We start from the raw sequence: 19,502 nt of genomic DNA on the forward strand, positions 1-19,502 counted from the left end.
GTCACTTTAAGATCTGCTTGAAAATGGCCCATGGAAAAAGACCCTGCAGGGAACAGGGATCCAAAAGATTGGTTGATATTCAATGATCACACCCAAACTCAAGAGCAGTCCATCCTATCAATTAGGAAATCCAATAAAAACTGACAGGTGATCTTCATGGGAGAATAAGGAACTCCTGGACAAACTGAAACACAAAAAGGAAGTATACACAAGGTAAAGCTGGGAACAAGTATCCTGGAAAAGATACAGAGGTGCTGCCTGAATATGAAGGGATGAAGTTTTCAGTCACAGTCAAATTTAATTGAATCTGTCCAGTAAAGTGAAAGACAAGAAAGTATTTCATAATTGCATACATGATAAAAAGAAGTTTAGGGAAAATGTGGGCCCACTGCTGAACAGGAAGGGGACCTGGTGACTTGGAGAAGGATGAAGTTCTGGATCTGTACTTTACTAGCAAGCCCGACTGTAGCTATGATATTTTAGTGAGAAATGCTTTGCTAGGATTTTTCCTGTCTTAACGAGCTGAGAGCCTCAGGAAAGAAATGTAAACAATAACTATCTGCTGCTGTGGAACCCAACAAGTGCGTCTTCCATTAATCCATGTGGATTGTTTTCAATTAGTGACCAATCACAGCCACCTGTGCAAAGGCTGTGAGCAGTCACAAAATGTTTGTTATGCATTGCTATTCTATTCTTGTCTTGGTAGCCTTCTGATCTTCTTCTCTCTCTGTTCTTTTAGTATAGTTTTAATGTAGTATTTTAATATAATATATAACATAATAAATCAGCCTTCTGATCAAAATAGAGTCAAGCCTCGTGTCCTCACACTTGGAGCATTCGCCAAGACAAGACCAGACATCATGTCCTTCTTGTATTTGTATTTTTAATAATGTTTTATTTCTGTTTGTCCATCTCTACTATTGAAAACAGACTAAAATGACTAATAATCATGTCATTCATTATCAAAATGCAGTGTTTTACAAGCAGACACCAACTCTCCTGCAGAGTTCTCAATGAGACTCCCGACTTACTATAAATCCTATCTTGTCTAGCTTCATGTCAGGTTAATTGATTTTCTGTAATTTTCTGTATAAATCAACGAAATTTCATCAGCAAGTGTGTGAGATCTAGTTATTGCTTCTGTGTGATGCTTCTCAAAGTTCTCAGAAATTGTGTACATTGTTAAAAAAAGTTTGAGGTCTGTTACACTATTGTACCCTGACAGCCCCTTCCCATTACTGTAATATTAGACAGCAGCAGAGGGATTAGTACAACTGGGATCCTGGCAAACAGAAGAAATGAGAAGACAGTGTCATGCACAACAGAAAAAAGAAGCATAAAACCTGAAATAAGCCAGGGACAGGCACTCAGTGAGGTTACTGAGGGAATTAAACAAAATCCATTTTCAAAACTAATGAGAACGGTTACACTGCTATCATTCCTCGAGGCATGGGACTAGAGATAAAAGCTCACATGAAGATTGCTAATAGTCATATACCATTCTGTCAGTAAAATTGCTTAAAAAAACTTTATTGAAGATAACTCCTTCTCTGTCTTCCTCTCTTTCTCTCCATCGCTAACACAAACAGCCTTCCTGTTTATATTGGCAAATTTTCTTAGCAAAAAATGTTTGGTCTTTGGATGGCTGAAGCCAGAATAAAAAGGCAAAACATAAGTAGGATTATAGTCTGAAGAGATTAAACTATGAGTATATATAAATGAATATGCACATAGTATAATATAGGAGTTTTATGCTTTTCCAGGACTATACTGAATTCACGGGAGTTACATCAAATCTCCAGAAATTTCAAAAATACAAAAACTTACCTCTATAATTTTAGTTTGTTTTATTAAAATGCAGAAGAAAATAGAGTCTCTATCCATATTGTCTATGTATCCTTGACAGAATTTTAATGTATCCTGGCTACAACTCACCATCAAATTGGGGAGGATAGAAAATGCCACCATTAGCAACCTCAAGTGCTTATTGCTTCACATATCCTATGAATTACCAAAATACCAAAACAGAAAAAAGCAGTCTATTCCAAAAAAAAAGTTATACATGTTTCTTTAGAGAAGGATAGCATATGGGACACTTGGACTCCTCCAAATATTTCTGTTCTTCCAGGTAACAACTGTCTTTTTTATAGTGTTTGTTAGGTCACTTTTGTGAGTATTTGCCAGCTTGCTTGCAGTAGAGATTATGAATACGTAGTCAGCAGAAGAGAAATAGTCTTTTCAGCCATCCATGTTTCTATTTTGTCCTTATAAATGTGGTGGTTACCCAACAAGAAATGTGTGTGTTGGCTTCCAAACTAGTATTGTGTGTCAATATAATTTGTCTGACAGCAGAGGCCTTATGTCATTACTGTTCCTGTCTTCTTTCTCTTCAGCAGTACTCCTTTTATCTTGGGTGTATTGTTAAATTTTTCCCTGTATGAGATTATCTTAGAGCTTGTGGTTACTGCCTTAAATCTGATTGTGTGTATTTTGTAGGTGAAATAGTAACTTAAATTAAAAATTTTAGCAGATAGCAGATAATGTTGAGTATGTGTGTGGGTAAATGAACTACTGAACACAAGGAGAATCCTGCTACCTCCTAGCTGTAACCACTATAGGCTGCACTTAAATTTTGATAAAACTTAAAGTAAACAAATTAAGGACATCCTGAGTCCTCCAAGTAATAAAGGAAAATGAGATAAAATCAAAAATTTGGAGGGTGTTCATAAGTTGGGCTTCTTCATATAAACTATTTAGACTAGGGAAACTGAGGGCTTCAGGCCTAAAAAAATAGCTCCAGGAAACAACTGGTACTGGAAACAAAAATCAGTCTTGGAAAGAAGGTGAAGATTCTGACTGGAGGAAAGTTACCCAACATGATTTTGTGTCTAATATTCCTAGACCAGGAGAAATATGCAGGGAAGGAGAGACCTCCTGAGAACACTATTGGGGAACCAAGTGTAAGATCTAACCAGGTTGGGGAAAATCTTTTATCCCCTTGGTTCTTAAGTAAACCCCATCATACAAATCTAAATGAGATTATCACTTACCCTTTCTCACCTGTAGCCAGGTCTACATTAATGTCTGTCAGTCTGTGGGGTCTTTGTGTTTCTCCTACCTTGAGTGTGTGGCCTCAAAAGCCTTAGGTCCCACTGCAGAGCTTACTGTTCTGTTAGTTTATGCTAGGTGTGGCACTTATCTGAATCAGACCTGCCTATTTTTGAATATGTGGCCTCATCTTTGGCCTCTTATTTTTGAGTGATCCCTCATTTCCTTAAAAATTATTTTCCCCATTTTCTTCTAATGGCAATAAACCACCACTGAGCTTGCAACTTAGAGCACAGGAAAATGCCTTTGTCTTTGGTTTTTGTTTGTTTGTTTATTTTTGGTTTTGGGTTGTTGTTTTTTTTTTGTTTTGTTGTGGGTTTTTGTTGTTGTTGTTGTTGTTTTTGTTGTTGTTGTTTGTGGGTTTGTTTTTCTTTTTTGCTATTAGTTCTCCTGGTTTCTTTGATATTTTTCATTGTTTAGAAAATAGATGCAGACAGGTGTCACTTAATGCTGATTTTTAAATTTTGTTTCCCTTCTGCAAAGACACTTCCGGGCTGTTTTCTAAGTCTACTCACCTACACTAAGGTAAGAATGTACTATGACATTGTTTATGCTATTTAAAGGTCCTTAGTGTGAGATCATAAATACACCCTTACGTATTCTTCTGTCACTTGTCTTGAATGACAAAGTTTCCTAACTTAAGCAATCTGGGACAGAGGATTGGGTCCTCAAAGCATTCAGTCATAGTTACTACAAGTACTGGCTCCTCTTCTGGTCCATTTTTCAACTGAAGACTTGTGACTATCTCACAGAGTCCCCAAGTGTATGAAGATACCTCCATCCTTATCTTTAACAAAATATTTCTCTCCCTTCTAATATTTTGTTTGCTTTGGGGTGTTTTTTTTTAAGAAGAGAGGACACAGAGATGATAGGGCAAAAAAAGTGTAAAAATACAGTGTCTTTGTACACAGAACTTTTAAGCAATTGCTGGAGTATGCTTTATTTCTTATTTTATCCTTATGAAGGGTTATTCCATTCAGTTCTTGTTGTCTTTCTTTCAGCGTATCAGTAAATAAAAAATTTCACTTTCTCATTTTCCCCCACAATGATAAATGCTTTTTTAAGACTCATTTCTTCATACCATGTCTTCCATGCCTGTACTGGTTTCTTTGAAAGTCAGTAAAACATTCCCTGTGGTCTTAGGACTTCAATCATGCCACTTCTCTCCATTCCAAAGTGTCTTATTTTTGCTGCTGAATTTCATTTTATTTCTCTTTTGCACTATCTCTAAAGTACTCCCTGTGGTCAGGTTTCATTTACCCTTGAGAAGACTAAACCTGTTCAAAGGATGCTCTTCAGAGATATTAGAATGACGACGAGGATTGCAGCTGTATGCACACAGGTTGGCTTCTTGTCATTGGTTTCTAATTCTTTCCTCCTACAATCTTTCCTCCATGGAATTTTTGTTACTGGTTTAGAAAATCATATCTGTGGTATTATTACTTGCCCATACCTTACTGTGCTGTCAGTGGTTCAGACTTTACCCTCCCCAGAAAGAACATTTTAGGGGCTACATATTATAACGGGACTTGCCTCTCACTGCTCTGTACCGTGGTTGTTCATTGATCATTATGCAAAGAGCACACTTAAGAATAAATACGCTAAAACATCAGATAACCTCACATTACAGGGGTTCTAATATTTCTATTTTTTAAAATTACTTCGATTCAGGGTAAATGACAGTACAAGGTCTAAGGCAGTGAGGGTTATATTATTAATGGTCTTGTGGAAGGCTTTAAGATTGGTAAACAATTCCACAGAGAAAGAAGTGAAACAATAGCTATAATTCTCAAGGGAAAATCCGAGATTTACTGAAAACTAGGACACATAGTCTGTTATAGGAGCATATTAGAGCAACACCCTCTGATATATAGCTCATAAACAGCAGTTATATTACTGCTGTTCTTCAAGGAATCTCAACTACAAGCATATTAACAGAAATTATAATTTTGTAAATAAACATAAATGAGAATAATACACTGGAACTCACTGCCCATTTATTTAATCTAACAAAACCTACTTTTCAAGTCCAGTTGCAATAACTGTTCCTCACTATGACAGCACTGAGAGCCATTTCCCACTGAAAGTTATCCTATAGCAGAGGTCAAGTACTAGCTAACAACATTTGTTTGGGTTTTTTCCCAGTGGTCATGTTTCACCAACAAGAAAGAAAGGAAAAATATTTCTTTTTGTAGGGAAATTTAGAGCATTAAAATTATTACAAATAATAATTTATATTTTGCATTCAAGACATATAGAAATACATTATCTATTTAGAGAACTCATGAAAAAAACAATCACTGGCCAATAGCCATGTAATTCCTTCTTCCACTTTCTTAGCATGAGTTATTTGCAGACACTATCCAAACAGATTTTCCTTTATGTTTGAAAGATAGGTACGTACATTACCAATGAAAAAACATTCTAACATGAAATGTGTACTAAATCAATCATCTGCCTGGACTCCTGGAGTAATGCTTGCACAGTTCAGGTAAGGCAAGTTACATAACTAGTGAATTTCATTTTGTTACTGAGAAAACAATACAAAAATAATTCAGTCTTTCAGGAAGCAGAGATAAGGCTAGGTCTTCCAAGTTTTCAGTAAAAAATCAGGTATGTTAAACATGAACAGTAATCCTAGGTGTGCTGGGGCCACCTCAGAAGGTATATGATTTTTACTTACTCAGTGGTTCTTGCTAGCTTCCATGCCTGATGACTTGGCTGGATAGGATTTGGAAGCATGGACACCCATCTCTTATTGGTCACTGTTTTTTTTCATTTCACAGAATGTTCTGAGTTGGAAGGGATGCACGAGGATCACTGAGTCCAGGTCTTAAGTAAATGACCCATACAGGGATAAAAGGCACAACCTTGGTGCTATTAGCACCATGTTCTAATCCTCTGAGCAACTGTCATTAATATCATTAATGAAGTTTGGCAGAAGTATGAGCACCAGTCTCTGCAATCCATTGAAGAAAGCAAACCTATGGATGCATGTTATTTCCCATGGATTCTGGATGCATTACGTTTTAATTTCTGTGTATGTAATTATTTTTATTTTTATAAAAACACTGTACCCCTAAATCAGGGACAAACTATGAAATGTGTAGCAGTCATTTCTCTGGAATTTTTGGAAGCATATTTGGAAGTTTTATAGGGCTACAAGATACAGTAGAATTCTTACTCTCCAAGCTAATTTTCTAGACAGAAAAGAAAACATATTTCACAATGTATTTATGAGTGGAACTGAGTAGTTGTTACAGCAAAGCCTTCTCAGAGACCCAGCTCATCAGAAGAGATATTCAGGGCAATGACCTGAATTGACCACTCCTCAAAGCCTTAGAAACCTAAATTGAATACTAGCCTTTTACCAAGACTATCTGAACCGTTTTCATTCTTTCTCTCCACTAAATACTCTGGAATGACTTGACAAGGTTGTAGGGAATATTCAGAAACACCTGAAGACTTAGGTGTCCAGGCAACTTGCTGTAATGACTAGTAAATTATAAAAGATGAGTCACTGGATGAAGGCCTTATATCTCAGATTATGTCTAAACTTGTGACCTGGATCATATCCAATCCTCTGAGCCTGAAGGAGTTCACTTTCATCAAATCTCACTTTTAAACGTGTAACAGCTAAGTAGATTTTACCTTGTTCCACATTTCATTGTCACAGATATCAGCTTTTGATATCAAGCTGGCCCATCATCAAATTAAAAACAGGAGAAGGAAAAGGGAGAAGTAACTGTGGACGATAGACATGTTTCCTACTACTAATCAAATTGATATGACTGTGAAAAAATAATTATGTTCTTAGTATGAGTCAGACAAAATTTAGGATGTGTTAGGTAAATTGCAGGTCACCATTCTGGCCATCTGCAAGTAGAAACAACAAATTTGAGCAAAAGTGTTAAAGATAAAATGATCGGGCCTAGATAATTCTATTTCTGAAGAGTTCAAGGGAACATTTTGAAGGAGGTAGTGTCATGGTAAGAGAATTAGCACAGAAAGGAGGAATGTGGTCATATCAGGAAGACTGTTGAGAAACAATTCTGTTATGTTTTGTTCTGTTTAGTTATGTTCTTATGCTCATAAGAATATTGTTCTTTCCCTTCCCTTCCCTTCCCTTCCCTTCCCTTCCCTTCCCTTCCCCTCTCCCTCTACTTTTCCCTCTTCCTGTCCCTCTGTCTCCCTTTCCATTTCCTTTTCCCCCAGCTGGCCCAGATGCCAGAATATACAGATTAGGATTGTACTTTGTATTTTGGTTTGGTGGGCCTGGAGGCTGCAGTCTCATGTACCAGATGTTATCTCCATAAGAGCTTCATCTAAGTTGAATGAAGATGGAAGTTGTATAATCCCACTCTTAAATATCTATAGTGTATCATTTATATTTGAGCTAAATTTTATGGTCTTTTAACAATAGATTAAGAGAAATAGACAATTGTGGAGCATAATTTATCTGATCTGTTTTTAAAGCTCTACTCTACAAGGATATGAATCTGTCCAGAATACATGTATGGCAGCATCTGCACTAAACTAGAGGCCCATGGGCTTGAACTCTGGCACATACAGACCTTTTCACGTTTAGTCACCCCTTAGCATGATTCACTGGGGTGCCAGCCCAGGTTCTCCCAAGAAAAACCCAGAGATTCTCCATTCATCCAACAGCAAGGGGAAGGGATTTTCTAGAGAACAGGGAGGGATTTTTGAAACTGAAAAATGTCATCATGTCAGTGCTGGTTGCTTGTTACCCCATTATATGCACTAATAAAAACACAGGCTCAGCAAATTCCCTAAACTGAAAACTACAAGTAAAAATTTACACCAAAGCCTCAGATGATGATTTTTTTTGTGAACTGATTGAACCTCATATTTCATTTGACTGCTTCGACCTCAAAATTTTCAGAGAATTTCACAGTGACAGCAAACACTGTATCAATATTAACAGTCCTGTTATATACTCTGTTTTCGTGGGGTACATACACACTTCTGATAGCAAATGCATGTATAATACATTTCCAGAGACATGCACAATACCTTTGCTTAGCTTAAAAAAGGCAATAAAACGACAATCTGATGAATCAGATGAAACACTCCCAAGAGCAAAAAGCAACCACAATAATACCCAAGCTTGATTACTCTTCTATATCCAAGCAACAGAAACACTATACAAATGCAGAACAGTTGATCTTTACATTGAAAATCACTGTGTTTGGTATGCTTTGAACTAGCAGATTCCAATCGTGGAATTGTATTCATGAAAAACTTGTGGAAATTTCTTTTAAGCTGTATCAATATAATATGAGATATTGATCCAGCAACAATTTTGGTAATGCTTTGGGTGAGTAGTGGATCTCACATGTAATAATGTCACAAGTGTGTTGCTCTCTATATAATCATCAACCATCTGTATTGCACCAGCAGCCTGTAAGCAGGTGGTATGGATGCCTGAGCCAAGATGTCATGTCCTACCTGGATACACTATTCACTAAGTGGGCTGCTGTGGTTTAACGTGGCAGGCAGCTAAACCCTACCAGAACATTTGCTCACGCTCTCAGAGGGATGGAGGACAGAATCAGAAAAAAGGTGAAACTCAAGGTTTTATATAAAAATAGTTTAATAGGACAGAAAATTAAGGAAATGTAATGTTAACGCTAAAACAATATACAAAACAAGTGAGGCACAATACTATTGTTCACCACCTGCTGGCTGGTGCCCTGCTGGTCCACAAGCAGTGGGCCTCCAGCCAATTCTTCCCAAGTTTTACTGTTTGGCATGATGCCATATGGTTTAGAATATCTCTTTGTCCAGTTTGGATCAGCTATCCTGGTTGTATCACCTCTCAAATTCTTGTACCTCCAGCTTCATGTTGGAAGAGAAGCATAAGAAACTGAAAATCAAAACATGGTCTCATATCAAAAACACAGCATTATACCAAGTGCTAGGAAGAAAAGTAGTTCTTATCCAGATGAAAACAGGACACATGCAGGCAGATGTTACTTTCTGAGCTTGAGGAAACTGTGCTCCTGATTTCCACACCAGACTCTCATTTTAATTGCAGCTCAGATTGTTGTAATTATTGCATTTCATTAAGTCACACAGAGCAAGTCATTCCTCAAGGTCATTCTTTTCTATATTGTTTTATCAGCTGAAGGAAAAGAAGAATGAAAGTCACTAAAAAAGAAAATGAAAAAGATCTATTAGGTCATCTGCTCCTTCTCTCTGCCAGAGTGTGATTTTTCCTTATTGTTAACTTGAGTGTGTTTTCTCAAGTCTAATTTAAAGTCATAGCTAAGAGCATTCCATTAATTTCCATAGGAAACAATTCCATAGACTAGTTAACTTGGTCAAGATGATTTTTCTTTTTCATGTAACATTTTATATCTCTTCATTTTATTCCTTTTCTCCTAATGATAAGCTCTTAAAATTATAGTGTGATAAATAGCCTTTTTACTATCCTTGATGTTTATGCTCTGCAAATATTTATAGATTATTATAGTCCTTGCAAATTTGTCTGCCAAGAACACACATTCAAACATTCTGTTGTTTCAAAAACCCCAAAAACGTACCAACACAAAGAGAAGGATACACCCAGAAATTCAATGAGTCAAGAATTTGCCCATAAAATAAACTTTTAAAAGAGAAAGTTTAATCCTGTAATAAATATTAAAGTATTCGGGAGACTTTTAACCAAGTGAGATATTGAGAAATTTGATTGCATATATTGGAGAGCAAATCTATAGTGTCATGCCTGAGAGCACAACACATCCTTTATTTATAAATCAGGCAAATGAAATGGGTCCAGGAGAGTACAGGAAGCTGTGTTCTAAAGCTGAAGGATTCCTTTAATAGCTAAGGTTAACAGTATACCTGCATTTCAATGCAAATACATACATACTGTGTTGTTTCACATGGAATAAAGTATAAAGAATGCCTTCAGTCACAATTAGTGTCAGCCAGCCTACCTTTTTCAGCTGAAGTTATAGAGTTTGATTTTCTCAAGAAACTGCACAAGTTGTCCATATAATCATTCCTAATACTGTAAAATAATTAGAAGTGAGAGGTGAAAAAACGTATGCAACTTTGAAACAGAAAATTACCAGGTCTGATGAACTGCGTTATTAAGGAAAATGAACATTTCTTTTAAATAAATAGATTTTATTTTCAAAAAGGTCAGTGCTGCAGGATGTTAACTTGTATGCATGTTTTGTTTTTTGAGAGGATACTGTCCAAATCAACTACTTTAAGATTAATTCATTTGGTTCACATTTAGAATATGACATTGAAAATGTTGTCTTCCAATCTTAATATATTTAATCTTAGCGGGCACTTCCTTAAGACTTTGAAAAAGAATACCTGAAGGATAGTATTATGAAATCAATGGAATTGGTCAGGAGGTATTGCACCACTCTGCTTCACAAAAATTTTTCTGTGAACTGTGTTTGACGGGCCATTTTGGTATTGATCAGAAAGCTATAGCCACATACCATCTTGTACTAGACATTGTACAGTACTTAAGCTCTGCTGAAACTCAATTAACCTCACCTGAGTTACAAAAGGATTGTTTTTTTGACTTTTTAAAATCGATTTTTCTTTCTTTATATCGATGCAAGCTATATGCAAAGAAAAATATTGAACTATTAATACAGTTTGTATTGAGCTATTCATACAGCTTTTTGAAGAAGGAATAATCAACTCAACTATTTAAAACTGAAGGATTAAACTGAAATGTAAATTCATAAGACTTTAGGTAATTCTATTTTTTAGATCAAATGTTTCATTTGAAATGAAGGCATGTTTCATTTCTGTATCTATGAATTTCAAGAATACTGAATTTTCAAAAATATTAAATGCGGGGAAACAGGAAAGAAGATATTTCTTTGTGTTATCAAATAACTAAAATTGAAAAAAGCTAAATTTTTTTTTTTAGTTCTGTTTATGTTCCAAAGAAGGGTCATCACAAAATCCCTGATTTATTTTCTATAGGTACCAGAGGAAAAGAAACATACTGACCACTAAAAGAAAGAGCAAGAAAGGTCATCTGCTGGTCAGCAACACCATTACCAAAACTGAAATGGTCAGTGAAAAATATTTAATACTTCCTGCTTTGGTCATCCATAACACATTAAAAACACTGCTGTTAGGGGTTTTCTGGGAATTTGTGCTAACATAGGATACATCCTACAAGACTTTGAGGGAAAAAACCCTGCCTTGTTTTGAAAGCAGCTGAATGCAAGCAGGAGTATGTGAGAAAAATGAGAAAACAAGTGAAAGAAAAAGATAGAAATGAAAACCAATATGCAATTGAGATAAAGAGAATCTAGAGTCCAGTTTCCTATCCAATACACTTGAACAATTTTGTGTCATACCATCCACAGATTTATCCCCATTATAAGTTATTTAAAAATGTTTCATAATAGTATCCTTCTGGCTTGTATTTTCTTTCTAAAGTTCAAATTTTAAGCTTTTAAAAATGTGAAATGTCCTCACTATGTCTGAAAATAATTACTATCATCCACTTGAGTTATTGCGAATAATCTTAAAGTAAATACTGCCTCAAAGCATGGAGAATAGCTGCCATCCTCAAAAATAAAAAATTTCAAAATATTTGGTGCTTTGTTTACTAGTTATGGAATTCTATCAGTAGCTGGATTAGAAATAATATGTAAATACAATTTAAAAACTAGATTGTGTAGTTTATAGATTGATAATAATAATAACAATAAATTCTAAATTAACTATATCATAATATTGCATATATGCTTAATTATCATAATTATTTTGCTATTATTAAGTAATACAATTTTAATATACAGTATTTTTTCTTAGTTTCTTTGCTAGAAACTAGTATATGGAAGAATAACTCGGAAAATTATGTCTTAGGTATGTGCCTTGGTGCTTATGTAGTCAAATCTAAGGTCCTGAAATCTGCCCTCTCTGTGATACACAAAAACCTTGCCTATGGCATCTTCAGAACCAAAATGTCAGATGTTGTCTGAAAAGCTTTTAAGTTCAGAAAAATTAGAAAAAGGTATTTAGCTTTCAGGTCATATTAACATAGTCTATATAATACTGGCACCTAAAAAGAGAAAAATGATGGCTTTCTATCACTTCTAACATTTTATTTTAATAAAATTTGCAGTGTTTTGTCAGGAAACATGTTTTTTCCCAAATTGACTCGTCCTAATTTAGATGATAACACAATTTTTGAAGGGTAACCTTCTGATTTATCTAATCTACAAAGCTGAAATAATCCTGTGTTTTCTGTTAGTGGCTAAGGTAATTGTGTGAAACAGAGAAATAAGAAATATATTGATTTCTTCCTTCATACTCCTCCTTTTTTGTGCTAGACGGTATGCTCAGAAATGGTCACTTGTGTCAACAAAAAAGGACAAAATTCCATCTCCTTTTCTATCTACTTTGTTTCAAGCTAAGGTCTTTGGTGTCTCTGTGAGAAATATATTGTTTTGTGAAGGACACATACACTATTGACAGCAAAAAGTAGCTGTGGACCTGCTGAAAGCAACACAAGGTACAAGTCTGCTTTGAAATCTTTGTTTCCTTGGCAAATAAAGTTCCCCCCCTCTAAGCACTGCTGTTGTATTGTCAGAAATCAACAATTACCTAGGTTGCCAACAAAATAAGGGAGGCTTCTGCAACTGCAAAAGGTCAGAAATACAGGTATTATTGTTTATTATTACTGTTCATATGATTATTAGATACTGGTAGGGATGAAAAAATTCACATATGTAGGTCACATGGCTGAATCCACATGTGGATTAACTACATTAATAAAGCATCAGAAGCTCAAATATTATGTGCTCAGTATTCCCTGAACCAGGAAGCCTGTTTGATTTGGTTTGGTGTTATTCAATGAAAAAGGTGAAAGTTTTGAAAAGGAGTTAACATTAGATGGTATCCTCAAAACACAGAATTTTTTTATTCCCTGTGTCCCTTTTATCTGAAGTTGTTCTGCCAAAACAAAATCCCATTTCATGCTCAAAGGATCAACAACTGTCCATTCTGATTAATGAAATTTGAGGTCTTTAAAAGCCTCTATTGTTCATTGTATGTGCTTTCATAAGGATTTTATGCTTTTTAAATTATTCTCTTGGCTAGCTGTTGACACCTCAGATTCTTCCATTTACTCTATTTTGCTGTATTTATTTATAGTATTTATTTGCATATGAATGTTCTTGTCCAAGCAGTCATTCGGAATGTCATAAATGTGTGTGACATTTTTTTCTGTTTGCAGTTGAGATCTCTCTCTGATATCCTTGTTCACATATCTAATAATCTCACTACTCATGTCACCCAGTAGGAGCCATTCTGACAAAGATTATACAGTCAAGCTCCACAAATTTTAATGGAATACTTCCTATTTATTTCCCAAGCTGCTGTAAAGCAACATATCACAGACCAAGTAGGCTGGGGACAGAAAAAAATTGAAATATTTCATATTTAAGACTGGATGTACTCTGTTTCTGAGTTAGGTGGGTTTTTTTTTTAATCAGAAATAATAGATAATTTCTGGAAATTAGTTCAGTGTTTTGTTATTGTCAAAAGGACAAAAATACTCAGAATATTTGCAAATTTAAGCATAACAGAAAAGATCATCATAGTATTTTAAAACCATGCTAGGCCCACAACCAGACCACTGCATGCAGTGCTGATCCTTTATCTCAGAAAAGCTGTAGTGGAGCTGGAAATGTGGGGAGGTGCAGGAAGGATATTGAAATGGAATATGAAATGTTTTCTGAACTAAATAGGTTAGAATTCATTAGTATTGGAAACAGGAGAGTGAAAGATGTGAAAGAAATCATTAGGAACCTTTCCTGTCCACCAGAGTAGCCACTCTGGCAGTCCCACTCCCTCCACCAGAGACTTTCACTTGGTGTGCAGTGTTACAGGGACCTTATTTACTTTGGAAGACATGAAATATCCACTTCCTAGAGATTCGATACTAGACAGAAATGGTTTTAAAGACTGAATAATAAATTAGTAGTTAACTGTTCTCTCTTAATGTCTTCTGAAAGATTTCATTAATCTAAGAAGCTGACAGCATAATTGTTATTCTAAAACAATTGCATTCAAATTATATTCACATGGTGTTTTCTTTCAGGCTTGGGATGGTTTAAGTTTTGTTTTTGGTATGTGTTTCTAAAGCACATGGGTAGCTGTCACTTAAACTTTGGTAATGAGGAAAGTGGCACTTAGAAAAACAATGTAATAGCGTTTCTCATCATGAAAAGATTAATAGAAAAAATAACAAAGAACATACTGATAAAATCCACTGGCAATGTGCAGAAGTACAATATTGATAATTGCTTGAATTGCTAGCAGAACCTTCCATTATTCATAAGACTCAAAACCTTTGAAGTGATAGGTATTTTGGTGTGATTGTGCTCTGCATTACTTGCTATTGTTTTCCACATGGTCTTTTTAAGCAACTGGAGATTTGAAATATCCATGGCCCATCCTGGAAATGTCAAAAAATGTATCAGTTTGACACAGTGGTCAGAACTTTTTTTCTCTTCTTGTTTTAAACATAAGCCAATTACATGGAAATAATTTAAACTGTTTCTTTAGTACTGTTTGTGTATTTTGTTAGTATGTATTTGGATGCAAAACTCTTTTCTGTGTGGGTCTAAGAAATAGTTCAGTGTTGAAATAGTTCAGTGTTGAATCTTCCTGGCATTGTAGCATCAATGAAAGCATTAACAGAGGTGGAATCTGGAGGTCAGTGAAATGTGAGTTCAATATTGTTGTTAATATGACAATAGTGTGATTAGACAGAGATGTGTCCAGTTAGTTCGTGATGGTGAAAATGTCTGAAAAAAAAAAATTAATTGTTTAAAACAAAAGGGAAAATATCATAAAATCATCTGGTCAAGCATATTGCAAAAACAAATCGCTGGTAATTTGAATGGTTATTTTCAGTAATTTGTGTGAAGAAATTGTTCTTCTATTTGGAAGATACTAATCTGAGATATTGAACAGGATGTGGAGACAGGCTAATAAATCTTTCTTGAGTGGGTTTGGTTTGGTTTATTGTTGGAGGTTTTTTATGAGCAGAAAGAAAGGACATTAGTGATTTTTTTTAACTGAGGTATAATAAGGTTTTAGAAATGAGAGCTCTGACATGCATTCCTTTTTTTGCTCAAAGAATAGCAGAAATTGCTGCAATGTGTGTTTTCCCACACCCTCAAGGAGTGTGTTTCAGTTTTTGTTGCAGAAATTACTTCTAATGCCAGGTCAGTTCAGATGCCGCTTATTCAAGCCTTTCTCTGTGCTTGATCCCTAAACTACCAACCAGGATGTCAATTAGTGACAATTGTTCAAAAGCACCAATTTCTTTTCCCCCCGTGCCAACCTGGAAATAAGGTAAAGAAACCTTGAAAGGAATCAGTTATCTTGTACACTGACACTTTGCACTTAATGTTGATTTCTGCTGTCACAAACAAAGTGGGTGGCAGTTTATTCTTACTGGCAGCAGGCATAAACTATCAACTGCTTGCTTTGTGAAGGGAAAAAGAAAAAAATCAATGTTAAACATAAAGCAGCCATGAAGCCATGAGCAGGATGACAGATCATTGTAGAGGCTTTATTTTATTTGCAGAATCCTGTTAGCGAACAGTACAATGACTCTCAGATTCATTCATTACTTTCATAATGACGGTATCCACACTAAATTTGATTATTGGCCTTAAACAAAGGACTGTCCTTTAAAGTATTTCCTCTTCTCTTTGATTAAGAAGTGTTTCTACATTAATGATTGTAAATTCTATTTTTGCCTCAGATTTCTTCTGTGGAAACAAGCTGAGTATATCACATTATCTATCAAGATTTTTAGACTATAAAGACTTTCAGAGACAAAAAAAAAAAAGAATTGAATAGAAAGACATCAGGACTTCTTAAGTTCTAAGAAGGCAAAGGGATAGTATTGTAAGTAGAAAAATCAGAAACTATAAAAGTAGCAGAAGAGATAAATGCAATGTACTCAAATCTTTATGGAGACTACCTGATGCCTGTACTTGTTCATGCAGTGGTCGCCAATTTCTTAGAGCGGCAAAATAACCAGTCTCTGGGTGCTGGATTGGGTTTCCAAGGACAATCCAAGTCCCTGGTCTGACTTACTAAATGTGATTTGAGGAATGGAGAAATTTCATAAAAGGGAAGTGGTGAGTTTGGACTGGGAGTTTTATACAGATGGTCAACAGGAAGCAATATGACAGTAATGGCTACAGTAAAAAAATGGTAGCCAGGACTAAGCTTTCATCATTTGTCAAAAGATTTCACCACATTGTCAAAAGATACCTGCAGGAAATTGAAAGGTAATGAACCTCAAACTGAGTACAAGTATTTGTTTCTGTGACATATTAACTCTGCAAATTTGATACATTTTTGCAGGTAGCAAAGGCAATATAGACCCAAAGCCCCTTTGTCCACCTCTATTGCTGTGTGTGCTTCCCCTGCTGCACAAGGCAAGGAGGCCTGCACAGTTTCCTCCATTATTTCAGCTGCATCTAGTCAGGACTGATAGAAAATATTCAGGGAAAGACTAGACATTTGGCTGGATGAGGAGAGCAATTTTCAGTGATGATAGACCTTACAAATTTAACCTTACACTGGCAGATTTGTAGCACATCTGTTATACATGCTGGAGAGTAGGGCTGATTTTGTTGTTCACTTTTTTTGAAGTACTGGCGCTATCTATTGTCAGAGTGAGGATACTAATTCAGATCCACAGTTTTGAATTTGCATGTGAATTGTGGCAGGTTCTTAACACAATTGTTAATACAAATGTAGTAATGGAAATTATTGCATTTATATCAGACTAAGAGAAACAAAACAAAACAACAAAAAAAAAGGAGATTGATAATAACTATGAAGTAACTTCCAAAAATGATACTTCACCCAGTGCTGTAATGTCATAAAAATTGTTTAACGCCTGTGTGTTTTAGGATCCTCACAGTCATAGGATAATTGGATAATTATTCATCTGGTCAGAATCATAGAATCATAGAATTAATTTGGTTGGAATGAACCCTTAAGATCATCTAGTTCCAGCTGCCCTGATATAGGCAGAGAGCTTTCCACTAGAACAGGTTTCTCAGAGCCCCATCCAACCTGGCCTTGAACATATTCAGGAATGGGCCATCCACATCTACTCTGGGCAACCCGTTCCAGTGCCTTACTACCCTCACAGCAAAGACTTTCTTTCTAACATCTAATCTAAATTGACCGTCTTTCAGTTTAAAGCCATTCCTTACTGTCTTATCACCTCATGGCCTTGTAAAAAAAGCCCTCTTCCACTCTCTTTTAGGTTCCCTTTAGGTACTGGAAGGCTGCTCTAAGGTTTCTCCAGAGCCCTCTCCAGACTGAGCAGTCCCATCTCTCTCTCTGATTTAGAGACAAGGATGGCACGTGGAACAGTGTCAAATGCTCTGTGCAAGTCCAGGTAGATGACATCTGCTCCTCTTCCCTCATCCACTGACACCACAACTGCATTATAGATGGCCACCAAATCTGTCAGGCACAATTTGATTCAGTGAAGCCATTTTAGCTGTCAGCAATCACCTCTATTTTTCAAGCTCCTTTGCATAATTTCCAGCAGGATTTGTTCCACAATCTGGCTGACCACAGAGATGAGACTGATTGGCCTGTAATCCCCTGGGTCTTCATTTCTTTGTCTTTATAGGAAGATGTGGAGTTTCCCCTTTTTCAGTCAGTGGGAACTTCACTGCCACAGTTTCTTAAACTTGATGGTTAGTGGCTTAGCAACTCCACCCACCAGTTCCCACTGAACCTGTAGATGCATCTCATCAGATTCCAAGGATTTGTGCACCATCAACCTCATTAGATTGACCCCTTACTGCACTAAGGATCTTCAACCACACCATTTTATGTTCATTGCATCCAAGGCTGCCCTTGAAATTCACCAGCCCCTCCTTGTCAGTGAGAGCAAGGTTCAGCACTTCTTAATGCCTCCTCTGTCCCCTGGAAAGAGAAGTTAACATGAGCACATTCCAGGAACCTTCCAGATTGCTCATGCCCTGCTGTGATCTTCTCTCCCAAATATCCAGGTGGTTGAAGAGTCTCTGGGCTTGGGCACATGAGATTGTTCCCATCTGTCTTCAGAGGGCCTCATTTACTGGGTCTTCCTGGTTGGGTGCTCTCTAGCAGACCCCCACTATAGTAACACCTGTCCCTGTTCTACCCTTAACCCTCACCCATACATTCTCAGTTGCCTCCTAACCCATCCCTAGACAAAACTCTGTGCACTCAGCTTGTCACAGAAATAGATGGTGACACTCTTGTCAGAGACCAAAATATTATAGTTTGTGACTTAAACATTTTCATAAAGGACTTTTAAAACTGTATTACAAAGGCTACAGAGAAGATCACCACACCCTGAATAGGGCTCTGAGAGGCCCTCCGTCATTTGCTGTCTTACAATTTACCTCAATTAAAAAAAACAGTACTATACTTTCCTAAAAGGGTTATACTATATACACATTTAATCAGTTTTACAATTTTACATACAGTTGTATCAATTATTCATTTCTATTGTGCTGTGTTAAATAGTCATAAACATAATTTCCTTTTTAACAGATTATTCATTTTTCATTCATAATCTATGTCAAATGGCTTCAAATGGAAACTGCAATTCAATTTAAGTGCAGAAAATCACCATCTTTAAATCATTTTTATTAGATAAATGAAAAAACACCAGCTTGCTGGATATAAAAAAAAATAATATTTTCAACTTAAATTAAATTATCTCTAAAATGTATTTGTAATACCTGTAGTTCAGTATTAAGTTCCTCTTGTTCTTCAGTTTTCTAGAATAAGCAGATCTCACCTCTTGGAAATATTTATTTTTTAAAAAGTAAATAAACTGCAATAAGGGAAATCTAAAGCTGTGTCTGCAGAATAGGTAGGCTCTAAAAAGAATTGCTTATAACTTCAAGAACCAGTTCTGACAAAACCACGTGACCTGGAGGCAAGTTATCCAAATATGTAGTGAAAAACTTTCCTCCTGGGTTTTCAAAGCTCATTTGGATAAGTCCTGAGTAGTCTGAGATCTCAAAATGTTCCCAACCAAGGTAAACTTCTGGGTAATTCTTGGATTCCTTGGTTCTACTTTAACAATTTGAATTATAAGATGAAAGAGTAAATTGCAAATGCAGCTTTTTTACTTACCTTAATTTTAATAGCTGACAGTAATTATATAGATACTTCTTAAATTTATTTTAACATAACTTAAGGTAATTAATATTGAGAATAAAAAAATGTAGCTGTATACCTATTTGTTCCATTCTTTTCCTTTGAATTAAAGTTAGATGTATTTCTCTACTGCTTTTTTCTTTTCAATAGATAATTTCCAGTTA

The sequence above is a fragment of the Passer montanus genome, unplaced genomic scaffold (genome assembly GCF_014805655.1).
Source record: "Passer montanus isolate IOZ18808 unplaced genomic scaffold, ASM1480565v1 scaffold33, whole genome shotgun sequence".
Lineage (NCBI taxonomy): Eukaryota > Metazoa > Chordata > Aves > Passeriformes > Passeridae > Passer > Passer montanus.